This window comes from Ursus maritimus, unplaced genomic scaffold, assembly GCF_017311325.1.
Source record: "Ursus maritimus isolate PB19 unplaced genomic scaffold, ASM1731132v1 scaffold_13, whole genome shotgun sequence".
In the NCBI taxonomy this organism is placed as follows: domain Eukaryota; kingdom Metazoa; phylum Chordata; class Mammalia; order Carnivora; family Ursidae; genus Ursus; species Ursus maritimus.
In genome coordinates, this window is record NW_024423675.1 from 46,642,137 (window position 1) to 46,658,858 (window position 16,722).

The following is a 16,722-nucleotide window of genomic DNA, read 5'->3' on the forward strand; positions in this document are numbered from 1 at the left end:
TTATTATTTTAGATTTTATTTATTTATTTGAGAGAGAGAGAGAAAAAGAGAGAGCATGAGCAGGGGAAGGGACAGAGGGAGACGCAAACTGCCTGCTGAGCAGGGAGTCTGATGCAGGGCTCCATCCCAGGACCCTGAGATCATGACCTGAGCCGAAAGCAGACGCTTAACCAACTGAGCCACCCAGGTGTCCAAAACCAAAATGTTTCTTGATCATTTTCATTTTTTGTTGTTTTAGGAAGGTTACTCATGTTTCCAAATAGTTTGTTTAGACCTTTAGTTTTTGATCCCTTAGCTTAAAATATATACACCTTTCTTAAGAAATATATCTTTTCACCATATTACAAAGATATTTATATTTTAATGCTTTTTTTTGTTGTTAACTGTTAAATTCTTGAGAATCCAAATTCTTGAGAATCTAATCCAGTTCTTGAGATGATTTACTGGAATGATCCTGTAATTTTGTTTGTTTGCTTCCAAAAATATGACATCTGGTCCTCATTTTCAACTGATAATGTATATCAATCTACATTAAGATCTTATTACCCTTTATATTTCTTTAGAATGTATATTAGTTTGGGCCGTAATTTTCCCTATCAATTTTTTCCACTTCTCTTTCACTTGATATTTGTCTGTCTTTTAGAAATTCGTCAAAATCTTTATTCTGCTTGTATCCATACTTACCATCTGCAAATATACATGGAAAATGTTTTTATTTTGTCTGTTTTTTTTTTTTTTAAGGATTTTGTTTATTTATGTGACAGAGAGACAGCCAGCGAGAGAGGGAACACAGCAGGGGAGTGGGAGAGGAAGAAGCAGGCTCCCAGCGGAGGAGCCTGATGTGGAGCTCGATCCCATAACGCCGGGATCACGCCCTGAGCCGAAGGCAGTCGTTAAGACTGCGCTACCCAGGCGCCCCTATTTTGTCTGTTTTGAACCTATTATTCCAAAGCTTTCAGGAGATAACAGAGGGAAATTTATACACTCAATCTTTCTAGAACTAAAAAGTTATCCATTGGATTTGCAAAATGAGCTGTCAGAGTGGGTTTAGAAACTGACGCTGATGGGAAAGTTTCAGTCCTGAGCAAGTGAGCTACTGAAGATGCGGGAGAAGGGTAAACAGAAGTGGGTATTGATCAGGAATGAAAGCACATGATGCAAAGCCAGCCAGACAGAATTAGCCTTTCCTGTGAAGTTTTCAGTCCCCTCATTTCTTAGGAAATTTTAGATGCTTGGAGATTTGGAGATTCCATAAACACGTGGGCTTCCAGTATAGTGTAAATGCAGAGTGTGGTGAGTAATTCTCCAAATAGCTTGCTTAATGATGATGGGTGTTTGTTATATTTAAATGCAATAATCCCTCTTTTCTGCTGTCTTGAAGGATATGGTTTGTAACAATTCCAAGGTCCATAACATATGTAAAACTGGTATTTCCAAGATGCATATCTTCTGCATATAATTTAGATTTTTTTTCTAAGTAAACTGCCCCAATTTAAAATTAATTTGCCATTTATAAAACAAGTTACAAAATATTCCTGAGATCACTTAGCTCCAGCAAGACTTTGCATTACACAGAAAAGTCTTCCACAAACTTTGAGATTCCCTTATGCACTTTTCCTCTAAATCATTTATAAAAATGTTAAATAAGGCATATGCTGGCACTGCTCCCTAAGGAGCATTGCTGTTTACACTTCTTTATTTAGAAAAGTGCCTACTTATTCCCAACCTTTCCTCTCGTCTCTAAGCTAGTTTTGTATCCATGACAAAACAGTTCCCTAGATCCCATGTATTTTAAATTTTTAATACATGTTGGTACATAATTTTATCAATGAATTTTTTAAGAAGTCCCAGTAGTTATTATTTTTATTGACATGCTTTTGCACTTTTTTTTCTCCCTTTAAAAGCTTTTGTGATTTACCTTTTATGGCTTATTTATATACCCTTTTTTATGGGACCCATTAACTATTATACTAATACATTTTGTTTACTCCCTTTACTAGATAATCTACTAGTTTTCTTGGAATGTCATTGGACTTTATGTTTATTTTAGAATATCTTATTCCGGAGGAATGAGAGACCAATCACCTTAGTACTCTGTAATAACTTTTTTTTTTTTAACTTCTCAGGTATTTCTCTACAGCTTAGAGAGAGCTAGACATGTCCAAAGTGTTTACAACATTATTTCACTGACTACTCCATATTGTTCATAGGTCCAATTCAAGGTGTTTCCTTTTTTGACCTATCTTAAAAGCAGAAAATCCCCATTGAGAATTGTTGAAGACTGAAACTTTGATTATTTGGCATATCCTTAGCCCCTTATTCACTAGTCAACCCACTTGAGAAGGGGTTGTCAGATAATTTCAGCAGAAATGTAGTAAGTCTCACAATATGAAGTACCCGAATATACATTACAAAATACATTTTGTCTTACAATGCATGCAATAAACCTACAGAGTAAGCAAAAATAGTTGCACATAATCCGTTTCACGCAATGTCCTTGATTCTCAAAAACAGAGCTAAACTATTTTTATCATGCAGTTAAAAGAAACAGACTTGGATGTTTGTTATGCTCCTTTTCTCAGAGCTACAGCTGATAGAGGCAGGTAAATATAAAGTTCCTGGTCCAATTTACATTGTTTTCATGAATACTCATTTAGTGCATTTATACTAGATTGGGGGATGTATGTATATTTCTTTTCCCTGATTGCCTCTTTGTCTGATACCCTGACCAAAGGATTACATAACATGGCTCAGTATAGGTAAATTGTTTCAGATTCTTGTTCCTTTCACCTCTCCCACAAGCTACACGAGCTGCTTCACCACCTATCCCTTCCACTTTGTGACACCCAAATTTTATGGGAACAGTAATCCATTTATGAAAATGAAATGTAACGAGAATATCTAACCATTTAAAAATTAATAGATTTGGCTCATTAAAAAGTAATAAATGCAGTAAAGAGACACTAAGTGAAGAGGTTGTGTCTTAAGAGGATGGGCAAAGAGGTTGGGACAAACTCGCTTTCCATCGGCTCTGCAGAATGGTGTTCCTCAAATGACTGCCAGCAAGCCAGCACTAGTTACCAACATGGAGTGGCACTTCAGGCTTATGTATCTTATAAATAATGAAAACCCTTCCCAGATTCTGGTTGCAGTTTGGCTTCTACTATTGAGAGTCAGTTAAAGGTTACATATGTTTTCGAAGTCGAAGTATTTTAAGGATATTTTGGGATCCTGAGAAATGATATTGAGCCAGAAAACTGAATGTGTGATTTTTGACATAGAACTTGAAGGATACCTAAAATTTCAACCAGGCAGAGATGGAAGACGAGTGAGGACATTTGAGGTAAAGAAAGCAGTGTGTGCAGAGGAGCAAAAACCGAGTCATGTCAGGAAGAAAATAGCTAGTTCTATTTGACTGCAACATAGACTGTATATGGGGCACTAATGGGAAATCAGGATAAAAATGGTGCTGCCGTTTTAAAAGTGCATTGTGAGGATTGGGGGTGTGTGTGTGTGTGTGTGAGTGGTGACAATAGGAAGCCATTAAAGGTTTTGAGAACGAGAGTGATGATCAGAAGTGGGCCTTGGAAGTCCGAATCTGATTACGATATGTTAGGACGGTTGGAGCACTGTCCGGAGGCAGGTCATTCATGAGATCAAATATCGGCCTTGCCTAGAGGCTATGAAATACATAAAAGGATAATGTTTTGGAGGAAAAAATAGTCAATTGATGTTTTATTTCCTGTAGATCTTTTTACCTGTACGTTTCCACCTATTGAACATATGCCATATATCGCTTCAGAGGGCAAACAGGTACTGTCTAGTTAGAACAAAGGATCACTGCTCAACTTTGGGTTTCAAATTGTAAATATTTTTCAGATACAGTTTCGAGTTATTGGTACTTTTGCTCATTTTCTCGGAGAATTGATTGGGCAGTTAGCAGCCATAAATAACGTGGGTATGCACGCTCCTCAGATTTCCTAACGGCGTGTGTCTACAGGACGATCTTTAGCAATTGCAGCCCTATGTATCTTTTAAAGAAGGCTGTGATATTTCTTTTGTTTTTCTATTCCAAATCTGACATTTTCTTTCAAAGGAAGTTTGTATTGGCTCACTCTCACCTTGTTATTTAGAAACAGAGCTTCTGAGAACTACGCCCCCCAGAGAGTGAGAGATCAATGTGGGCGCTCACATTCGTTTGAATGTATGTCAGGTAATCATCGTACAGCCCCTGACTATTGACCGAGCAAAGAGAAAGTGAAAAATTCTGATATTTTCCATTGGAGTCACAAATTCTAAGGCTATTTCTGCCATAAAATGAAAAGGTGAGTTCTTTTGCTAATGTTCAAAACACAACTGGTTAATCCATGACCCATAAAAATAAATTGTGATTTGGATGATCATTATACCTGAAAGGCTCTATTTAACACTGCACTGCTTTATTTCTGTATTGTAACGTTCCCACGGGTAGCTAAAATTACTATCTAATATTGCTCATTTCTATGCTGCCAACTTCTCTAAATATGCATTACTTAAATATTTTGATATATACTAATGCTACTGCTTTCGTGTTTATATACATCCCAAAATGGAAACCTAAAAGATGACTAATAATAGACCATAAAAAACAGAGTAAAGTTATTAAAACACGAGATTTTGTACTCTTTCTGATTCCCAAGGCCAAGTGTAAAGGCTCATTTATCAGTCAGTTGGTTTCCCTTTGATATGAGATAATTATTAATAATATTTAACTAAGACGTGAATAATGCTTTGTAACTTTTAAAACGCGTTCATATGAAGTATAATATCCTCACGATAGCCCTTTGCAGTATCCTTTGTTCATTTTTCCCTTGGTTCATTGAGCCCCAGTGGGATTAAGTTACTCTTCCATGATGACAATTAGAAACAAGGAGCTGGAATATGTTTCCTTCTCTGTCTAGCTGTGTCTGGGTTCTGTCCCTAATAAGACTTTCATGTTGCCTCTCTCCATCCCTCACCCCGCTAGCATCACTTGTTCCCGAGATTGTCTCCAATCAGCTGCAGCACAGTCGCATCTCCTGGGCACAAACGGGCTGGTGGGTGGGGATCAGTAAAGAGGAAATATCTCACAGCAATTTTTTTTTTTTTTAAGCAAGTCAGTAACATCCTCTTTGTGGATGCCCTCCTGCCTGCGTATTTGTTTCATGACTGAAAGCATCTCTTCAGCTTTTACGCAAAATGAAAGGATCATTATGAACACCAATTGAAATTAGAGTAGGCAGAGTAAATCTGTAAAAGACAAAAAAAAATTAATCACCTGTGGCAACTGTCATTTGAAGTTATCCTTCCCTCATTCCACTCCAGCTCATCCACATAAACACAAAGAGAGATCATATTGTTTACTGGTATCAAACTGCAGAATTTGGCTTGCCTTAGGCATCGCTCCAGCCCAGAATCCAAGCCGCCACAAATATCAATTTGGAATGCAGCTTCAGCTCTAGTGGAAAAGCTGTCACGGGCAAGTCTAAAATACTGAGAGTGCCGAGCTAGTGACATAGCTAAAGATGATCATGAAGACGTTTATCCAGCCTCTCCCGCCTCCCCTTCGCCCGGCCCTTCAGAAGCTTGTGTCAAGTGTGACAGGCTAGGTGATGAATGGGTAGAAAGTTGACAGGTGACGACAGGCGGCTGAGTAAGTGAAATCCTCTACCGTTAATTCTTGTGATTTTTACCTTTCTGACACCATGAACTGATATTAGAATGTGTGACTAAATAAACCACACTGAGAAAAGTCATTCGCTAAAAAATAGAGTCCAGAACAGAAAGCCATGAGCTCAGTTCGGTCAGGCTTCTTGATTGCTGGACTTTGGGAATATACTACATAATCAAGAATACATTATTTAGAGTTAAGTGGGATGATTAGTTGTGTTGTTTTTCCCAGGAATATATATCCAGCATACTTAGCTCAAAGTCATGAGTCAGAAAAATCCCATTCCTCATAAATCTCTTCTAGACTAGACTAAAAAAGAAATCAGCTCATTGGAATTTTGATTAATGAGAAAAGGAGAAAGGTTTCAGGGTGAGCGCTTGGTTCTATTGATGTCCATGAAATGTTGGTGACTGCCTGACACATCCCAGTCCAAAGCAATTGAAAATCATTTTAACTTTGCTTTGTTTTGAGAGGCTTAGGGGTTATTGAGTTGAGAGAAATTGGACTGAAACAAGTAATTTTTTTGACACAGGCCACTAAACAGCTTGGAGACGGAGTGCCTTAAGGCCCCAAACAGGTCATTTAGTATAGAGTAGTGCCTTTCTCAGGGGGTGCTTTCTCATATAAATATACTGAGAAACAGAAGTCTTGGTGATCTTCCAAATGTCTTATGTCTTTATATTCACAATTAGCAATTAATGGCAATAAGGATTTGCCTATACCTCTCCATCACAATTGGGATCAGTATGGACAGAGGAGAAGATAAAGTTGTAACCCCATCTTTAGTGTAGGGAGGAGAATTTCATGATTCAAGTTCAAAAATATAAATTTCTATTCTAGATAAGATATCATCCTCCTTGAGGACCCAAAGGAATTACATTGGCCAGGATTTTTAAATATAGTAATACTGGGGTAGAGACTGAAAACAATTCTTACATTTCTTTTCTACTTTTTAAACACAGCTTTATCACCATAGTGTTTTGTTTTATGCATTCTTTTATTTGAAAATTCTCATTCTATTTAAAACATATATTTCCATTACTAAAATAAAAGTGCCCTAATAAAACCAGTTTTCAACTCTTTTCCTCTTTTTTCTGAAATTATGGTACTATGACTTACATGCTGATTCTCCTTGATAAAGGACATTTTATTTTATTTTTTAGAATCCCTTATTTTATTGCAGTTATATTCATAAGCTATATATGTTATGTTTCCTATTTTGAAGACTCCTGTAATCCTCCTTCTTGAAAAGTGTATTTTGAAATATCTTTAGTCCTTATAGATTTACATCCTTTTATGGTTAAAAATTTTTATGTCAGTAATCTGTTTTTCTTATCTTTCTGTACCATCTTCTTGGGAAAACTATATTTCTTATAACACGTTTCGATAATTAATACTGTATATTACAGTATATTTTATGATGGTGAGATATCTTACATATAGCTTTCTAAATAAATTAATTTGTATTCACTGGATTTTTGTTACTACTTTTTTTACATACCTAAACTTAATTTATGCTTATTTTAAAACTTTGTCTTTTCAAATTTGTTATTTCCAAAGCCTCATTCTTCTACTGTTGAGGCAAAACAGAATTTAAAGCATTACTTAATGTTTTCTTGTATCTTAGAGGAATTTTATGATTCTCTTTATTCTGGGGTCAAATCCTTACCCATGCTGTCACAAACAGGATCTAGATCTTCTAGTTTGATCAAGTAAATTAATGACTCAGAACCTCAAGTTCCTTCTGGAAAACTAGCTTAATAATTATCTATAGTGAGTCTTAAATAACATGAAATATATCTAGTGCTTAAGAAATAGCATAGTAAGGCCTCACTAAAGAGAAGTTATTACTTCTATTGTAGATTCTAGGGATGATTTGCAGAGTACAGAAGGAAATGTCTTAGTTTGAATAGTTTTATTGTGAACCAATTTTGTTTGGGGCATTCTGCATGGCACTGGGGATAGTAAAGAAAATTAAGAATTGTTTCTACTCTCAAGGAAATTTCAGACTACAGGAGAGAGAGGACACATTCTAATGAATAATAACTCAATGTGACGTGTACTTTATAAAAGCATGCAGCATAGGGCACCTGGGCGGCTTAGTCGTTAAGCGTCTGCCTTTGGCTCAGGGCGTGATCCTGGTGTTCTGGGATCAAGCCCCACATCAGGCTCCTCTGCTGGGAGCCTGCGTCTTCCTTTCCCATTCCCCCTGCTTGTGTTCCCTCCCTTGCTGGTTGTCTTTCGCTCTGTCAAATAAATAAATAAAATCTTAAAAAAAAAAAAAAAGCATGCAGCATAAAGAAGTGTACAGGAGAGGGTATGACTCACCCCTATTGGGGGAGGGAAAAGTTGGAATAACAAGCTACTTATCACGAGCAAACTTGTCATGAGCAAGTTTGAGAAGAATGAATATTGTTTACCAGCTATCAAGGTGTGAAGAGGGGAAGAAAATTCCAGGTGAAGTAATATCATATAGATAGCATATGTATAAAGCCACATAATATAAAGATTTTATAGGTAACAGAGAACATTATAAATATTATAATAAAGCTTAGTCAAATGTGTTGTGTATATTTTAAATATTAACAAAGATATTTCATTGGCTTATCATGCATTTTCATTTATGTAAGAGAAATACAAGCTGACAGTAAAACATGTAAAATCTGCACAGAAGAGTATAAAGTATAAAATTAAGGTCACCTTTCACCATCAAAATATTGATCTCTGTTAAGAATTTTTCATGCAGCCTTCTAGAAGTAGTCCATGAATATGGATATCTATATCAAGATTCACCCACAGGCAGTTTGAGGCAAATTGTTCTTGGTTTTGTATGGACAATATGGTAGTTTAAATTTTAAAACTAAATTTGAATTCATTTAAGTGTGAAATTCATCCTACATCCTACCACTGCTTCTTATTTCTTTACTTAGTGACAACAGATATTGATAATACTTGCCAGGTCTTTGAAAGATAGCTGGGGAATTGTGACCCCTGAAGCAAACATGCAAGATTAGAGTGTGAGTGTGTGTTTTGTGTGTGCCTGTGTGTGTGTTTTATGTAAAGAATCATGTTACACTTCTGTATTCCACCTTGCTGTTTTTCTTCATATTACATAATGAATATTTTCATATCACTACATATAAATTTACATTATGCTTTTAAAATAATCATATAGTATCCCTTTTTAAGGTTACATCATAATTTATTTGACTAGTCCCTGAATAATAAACACTGTTTTCTTATGCCTTGTTATTACAACAATGTTGGAGGCAGGATTCTATACATATAAATTCAGGCATTTATATGAATGTACCTATAGATAAATGTATAGAAAGGGATTAAATTGGAAGTATTTGGGATATCAAACCATTTGTCCCTTCAATGTGTTTTAACTAATGGTAAAGAGAAACACAGGGAAAAGGGAAAATAAAAAGAAGCATTTATTAATGATGGGAAATGCCCCAAATGATGGGAAATGCCCCCAACAAGTTTGGGGTTCACTGGCAAAGCTATATTGAAGCACACAGCTGTAATCTGAAGCCAAATAGTCATCTCCCTCTATCCATTACGTGTAGAACTCACACCACTCCATGAGAGAGTTTGGTCTTGCCAACTTGGACAAGCAAGTAGCCAGATGCATGGTGGATGGCAAGCCCACCGCCCATACCCCACCTGCCTTTTGTCTCTGACCCTGGGTGATGATCACATATAAACAGGAGATTTAAGCAAGACCCAGCCAGGCCTGAGGACACACCAAAGGACAGGCAGACACTGGGAAATAGTGGAATATGCTTGTAAGGGTAAATATCTTACCTACTAACGAAAAGATCACGTGTTTCTTTTTTATTTGGGTAGTAATCAATGAATTCATTTCAAAAAGTTTACAGCAATTTAGGCTCAACTAAAAATCCTCAGCAATATTTGCTATTACTTAACATTTACCAATCTAATAGGCAAAGGAGACTTCCTTAATTGTTTAAAATTGCATCACTTTAAATATGAATAAAGTTGAGGAGTTTTTTTTCCATAAGTTTATTGACCATTTATATTTTCACCTGTTAAACTTTTATATACATAAGTCACCCATTTCTAGGGAGTTAATATTTATTAAAGCAGCCATAAAAAAGGGATGAAATCTTGCCATTTGCAACAACATGGATGGACCCAAAGGGTATCCTGCTAAGTGAAGTAAATCGGACAAAAACAAACGCCATATGATTTCATTTATATGTGGAAAAGCAAAAAAAAAAAAAAAATGAGTAAACAAACAAACAAACAGACCAGCATTTGACCTATGAATTCAGAGAACTGAGGATTGACAGATGTGAGGGGTAGGGGAATGGGCAAAATGGGTGAAGGAGAGTTGGAGTTACAAGCTCCCAATTATGGAATGAATAAGTCATGGGAATAAGAGGTACAGCACAGGGAATATAGTCCATGATGCTGTAATAGTGTTTCTGCTGACAGATGGTACGTACACCTGTGGTGAGCACGACTTAATGTATAGGGTTGTCAAGTCACTATGCTGTACACTGTGTATCAACTATACTCAAATAAAAAAGAGTAAGTAGGTGGATCATCGGGAATAAAACACAGACGAGACAGATAATTGTATGGGGCCTTGAGTTTTCCTATAAAACACTGACCAAAAAGAAATGTCATTAGATATTCCATAGTGATAGGAATGTCTGAGAAAAACATCACACACTCCTTAGTTCACTGGTATTAAGTAAAATCTTCAGATCTTTCTATATCTATTTTTGTAAAATTGAATTTCATAAACATGGATGTTCATAGTAAAAGGAATGAAATGGAGAAAACTTCAAAAAATCTGTGCTCTATTTCAAATATTATTTATTATAAGGAAAATTGTGTTGTTTCCTGGCTACTCAGTTTTCCCAATACTGTAATGAATAATCCAAAATTTTTCCACTGATTGAAATACCATCTTTATTAGATACTAAATTCCCATATAAATTTGGAGACACTTCTTTTTAAAAAGTATTAATTGACTTTTCTGGTTATTTCTCTAACTGTACCATATTCTTTATAATAATGTAACTTTATGCTTTATTTTATGACTAGTAATATCTTCCTCTTCAGATGTTTTTCTTTTGTTTTTTCTCATCTCTGTATTTTTCCAGGTGAAATATCAGAATCATTTCCAAAGAGTTGATAATAATTAAATAAATGAAAGATCATTAATATTTTCACAGCATTGAGACTTCATATCCAAAACAAATGTTATTTGTGTTTTGATATTTTTAAAGGAAAACTTGTGCATGTATTTCACAAGAATAGTAGAGTATGCTGCTTGCCCAATTTTTACTACATCTGCAGTATCAATTTTACCTCTCTATGTGTTACTGAGCGTAGTTCTTGTCTGTCATGGTTGCAAATGTTTTAAACACTAGTTTTGGCTTTATTTTGTTGTTGGTGGTGTAATAGGACTTAAATTATTTTCTATGACTGGTCCTAGGTTACTTTTCCTTTTTATGCATCAGTGCCCTTAAAGTTGCCATGATTTTTCTCATGAAGATTTCTAGAGATGTCACATAGGAAAACCCAGGGAACTGCCTTGACATATTCAAATAGCTCGTTTTATTTCCTTATTCTGCACTCATTTAGAATGGATATCTTAGTTGTGTTTTTATATTTTAGTCTCTCGTATGCTGAAATAATGTTCTATAAAATAGTCAGGGTTATATTTAATATGAAAGCATTCTAACATTAATACTGAATTACTTTCCCTGAACTTTAGGTGAGAAGATTGCTAATAAACTACCCTACATTCTTCCTTTCATTTATATGATTTTACAAAAAGGCCCATCTAATTATCTCATTCTTTCTATAGAATAACCTCTCCTGAGCTCATCTAACAGTAAAAATAAGTTAACTGGGGAACAATTTGGGTGTCATATACTTTTAGAGGAAGATAAACCAAACTATAAGGAAAATAATAATGTCGGTTGGCATATACTCTATGTCAAAGTCAGTACTATTGTACATGAAAACAATAGCATTGCCTACATTGGAGCCAGGGCACCTTCTGCACAAAGAGTGCACAGAGGGCTGCGAGCTATACAATATCCTCAAGACTGTAGATGAGTAGATTGCCATCTTTTCTTAGAGGATTTGTTGTAATCAGCTTGTACTATCAGATCGTAAGCCAGTCATGGGAGAGAAGGGAAGAAAAGCAGCCTTTGGAAAGTATAATCAAGATCTTTTACAGCAGGGTTAGTAAAAAGGTCAACATTAGTGACCAAGCAAGCAGGCTACTTGCTGAGCAGTGTACATTTACTCTGTGTATCATAAACACACACACACACACACACACACACACACACACACATGCACAATTGTAGTTATCCAGTGATCTGGACTTCTTAGGCATTTAAAAATTTACACTCTGTTAAGATGACGTTGACCACCAACCCTTAATAATTTGTTTTGCTGTGTATTCCCACAGGACTTTGCTGTCTATCCATTGAAGCCTCTTTCATGTTTCGGAATTATCTTTTAAAATTTCCAACTCTTGCAATTGGCTACAATCTCCTTGAGAACAGAGACCTGGGTAACTTCAGCACTTAGGTGAGAATCTGAAATTGTAAAGCTCTAGAATTTTTCAATTTCTCATTGGTGAGCTTTTAGTGTCATTGGAAAATTTTTATTGTGGAACATGTTAGACTTTGATCCATAGTGGTTTACCTGCTACCTTAAAGTTAATTCATGCTGAATTTATTCTTGTAATGATGCTTAAAATTGTGAGAGAAAGCATCAGTTGGCTACACCCTAGGAGGGAGTCTTTTGTTAAGAAAAGCTCTCCTCTTAAGGGAATAGCTTGAGCTGCGGGCATCCCGGACACTAAAAGATGCCATTGCCTACCCAAGATAGAGTTGTCCTTCTAGATTTATGTACAATTTGTATACTTTCTTGGTATTAAAGATTTGGAAATTTAATTGGACTATTATTCTTTGCAGAAAATCCCTTTGCACTATGAATAATTTTCTGTTCTAACTTCTTTGAACTCAATTGTAGAATTAAACATATACTAATTTTGCACTCTACCCTGCTCCCAGATGAAGTTAAACAAAAAATATCAAAACTGATTACAAAACTGATGACTTTAGTTGAGTGTAATTTTATGTAAATTCTAAAAGATTTGGTAATTAAGAATGAGTTTGATTTCAACTTCATTCTTCATTTGCTCTTAATTGTTACAGTAATTTAATTCCAAAAATGACAAAATGGCATCTTTCCCTGATACACCTGCAAATTTTTTTAAGTTTGTTCAAAGTTTAGATTAAGAAATAAAGGAGGAAATACCAGACAAAAATCATGATTTATTAGAAGACTACATTTCTGGCTCTAAAATACTGAATTTATTTATTCCTGAAAAGTTATATCAATATCAAATTAACGTATTCAAATGTCTGATCTTGTATCAAATAGGAAAACTGCCCCTGAAAGTAGGAAAAAAATGTGTAGTCATGTTATTTTCAATTAATAAAATATCCCAGTTGCCCATTGCATATACTTACCATCATAATAAGTAATAATTTCTATTAATATTAAATATATAGATTTAAAGTGCTTTTTCAAACATCTCCTTTTGTTCTGAAATCATATATCACTGCAAGAAAGGTTTATTACCTCCATGTTAGAAATGAGGCAATTAAAACACTGGAGTCGAACTAATCAAGGAAACAGGGTTATTATATAAATTGATATTACAATCTGCTTATTCTACTGCTTTCTCCACTGTGCTCTACTGTAATCTGCATGACATTTGGAATGTTAATTAAACCTTAAAATCTTCCAGACATATAAACAAATAAATACATATCCCATGGTAGGAAGTTATAATAGTTTATTTAAAAAGTAATAGATTTTCATAACGACACTTCTTAAATTATTTGAGACTAAGACCTAATATTAGACCATAAAGAAAGACTTGAAGAAAATGATAATTAATTATAAACAATAATAACTGTGCTAACTAGGGCTGTTACATAAACAACATTTAAAAGCTATTATATAAAATGAACTTTTGGTATTAAAGGGAATGGCAAAAACCTTGGGCTTAAAAAAATGCATAAAAAATAAGTGGGATATTTAGGCACTAGATAGAGCCAATAGTTTTTCCTAAAATGACTAGAAAACATGTTCAAATATCCTATATCTCTCACATCAATTTTATTTTAGAAAAATACATGCTCTTTTAAATGATTAAAAAAAGACAAACCAAATAAAAAATCATTTTATTGTAAAAATGCAATGTGACTCATTAAGTAATAGTTATCTCAATTCAAAAATACTTTTAAAACGTTCTTTAAAGAAGATTTTATTTTTTCTAAGAAAAATATTTTTCATTATTTTTACTTCTGTTTCCCTTGCTTAGGAGACATATCTAGAAAAAAACTGATACAGCTGATGTCAAAGAAGTTACTGCTTGTGTTTTCCTCTAGGATTTTTATGGTTTCCTGTATCATATTTAGGTCTTTCATCCATTTTGAATTTGTTTTTGTGTATGGCGTAAGAAAGTGGTCCAGTTTCATTCTTCTGCATGTTGCTGTCCAGTTTTCCCCACACCGTTTGTTGAAAAGACTGTCTTTTTCCCATTGGACATTCTTTCCTGCTTTGTCAAAGATTAATGGACCATATAATTGTTGGTTTATTTCCGGGTTTTCTATCCTGTTCTATTGTTTTCTACTGTGTCTATTTTTGTGCCAGTACCATACTGTTTTGATTACTACACCATTGTAATATAACTTGAAGTGTGGAACTGAGATGCTTCCAGCTTTGCTTTTCTTTTTCAAGATTGCTTTGGCTATGCAGGGTCTTTCGTGGTTCCACACATTTTTAGGATGTTTGGTCTAGTTCCGTGAAGAATGCTGTTGGTATTTTGATAAGGATTGCATTAAATTAAATGTATAGATTGCTTTGGGTAGTATAGACATTTTAACAATATTTGTTCTTCTAAACCATGAGCATGGAATGTTCTTCCATTTCTTTGTGTCGTCTTGAATTTCTTTCATCAGTTTTTTATAGTTTTCAGAGTATTGGTCTTTCGCCTCTTTGGTTAGGTTTATTCCTAGGTATCTTATTATTTTGGGTGCAATTTTAAATGGGATTGTTTTCTTAATTTCTCTTTCTGATGCTTCATTATTTGTGTATAAAAATGAAACTAATATAAGTGTATGTTAACTAACTGGAATTAAATTAAAAATTTTAAAAATATATTTTTCATTATATAACGTTTTAACTCCCCATGGGGGTATATCTCAATGGAGCTTGCTGAAAGTCAATGGAGAATTTAAGGACGTTCACTATAAAAACAATTCTATAATATGAATCTATTCTGTAATGTAATTGTTAATTATATGTTTATTTCTTTGGGGATATGAATAAATCTATCTCAGTAAGACAGGACAAAATGCTTGATAGTTTCCCAGGGAATCAAAATTATTGCACCGGAAAAATCTCAAAATTTCAATATTTGGCATATTTTGATACTGACTTGACGGAATGTATTCATGATGGAAGGAGAGAGATACATAAAATTCCCATACTAAAATCATCTTTCTGCTTCAGTTTGTCTTATGAATATCAATAACAAAAAGAAGAATTTTCTATCTTAAACATAGTTTTAAAGCACACATTGCATGTTTAAATTTCAAATCAAACTTGCATAAAACTATAAAGGGAAAAACAGATGAATAAATAAATACATAGGATTCAAAATTAAAGCATCCACAAATAACTCGGTTCCACATGTTATTAACATCATTCTAAAATTTACTTTATGTACACATGTAGATTTTATAATAGTAATAGTTATCCTATAATATTACTTAATAAAATATATCATTTATTTTTATTTTAATTAAACAAAAAAACAACTGAAATGAACCTGAAGAGGATTAGAATGGTGAATTTTAATGTTAACTAATGTTTTCTATGTCAAGAGATACAATTTTTAAAAGACCCTTTTAATATTAACAAAACCAGTTCAGTCTTTTAATGGTTTTCTTAACAGGGTTTTAACTACTTTTAGATCATTTATTGAATATTGCTATAAGAAATAACATGATTGCTACTGTTATCCTTTCTCCCTCTTCCATTTTTTCCCATTCTGTTGCTTAAATTATTAATACTTTGCTAAAGTATGTAATATTGACCATGTGTTCTGCTACCATTATTCCTTAGTCATTTAATCATCTTGATATTCAATATTTAGTGCAGTTAACTTTTGCCATTGTCTTATATTACATCTTATTTCCAATTACATTTTTATTTCGAGATAAGAGTAGATCTCCATGCAATTGTAAGAAATAATACAGAGAAATCCCATGCATTCTTTTCCCACTTTTGACACAGAACTTTTCTATCACCTGGATTTTCTCTCTGTTAGCCTTTTAAGAGCCACAACCAATTCCCTTGTGCTTCCATCCCCTCTTTTCTGGTCAACAATTATTCTCTATTTCTATAATTTTATAATATCAAGAATGTTATATAAAAAGAAACATGCCATATTTAACTTCTTAGAAATTGTTTGTTTTTCACTCAGCATAATTCTCTGGAGGTTCATCCAAGTAGTTGTGTGTCTCAACAGTCTGTTCCTTTTTACGGCGGAGTATGATTCTAGTGTAAGGAGGAACCACAGTTTGTCTGTTTTTTTCACTTATTGAGGGAACCTGGGTTACTTCCACTGTGGCACTATCCCAAACATGTTTATGTACAGGTTGTTGTGTGAACACAACTTTTCATTTCTCTGGGATGAAAGACCAGGAGCACAATTGCCAGGTTATATAGCGGTTACATATGTGGTTTATTAAGATTTGACAAACTGTTTTCAGAGTAGCAGATCATTTTACATTTCCACTGGCAATATAGGAGTGGTAGGGTTTCTCCATAGCCTCACAAGCATTTGGCGTTGTCATTATATTTTACTTGAGAAATTCTAGTAGGCACATAGTGATACATAATTGTTTTAAATTTGCATTTGTCTAATGAATAATAATGTTGAATAT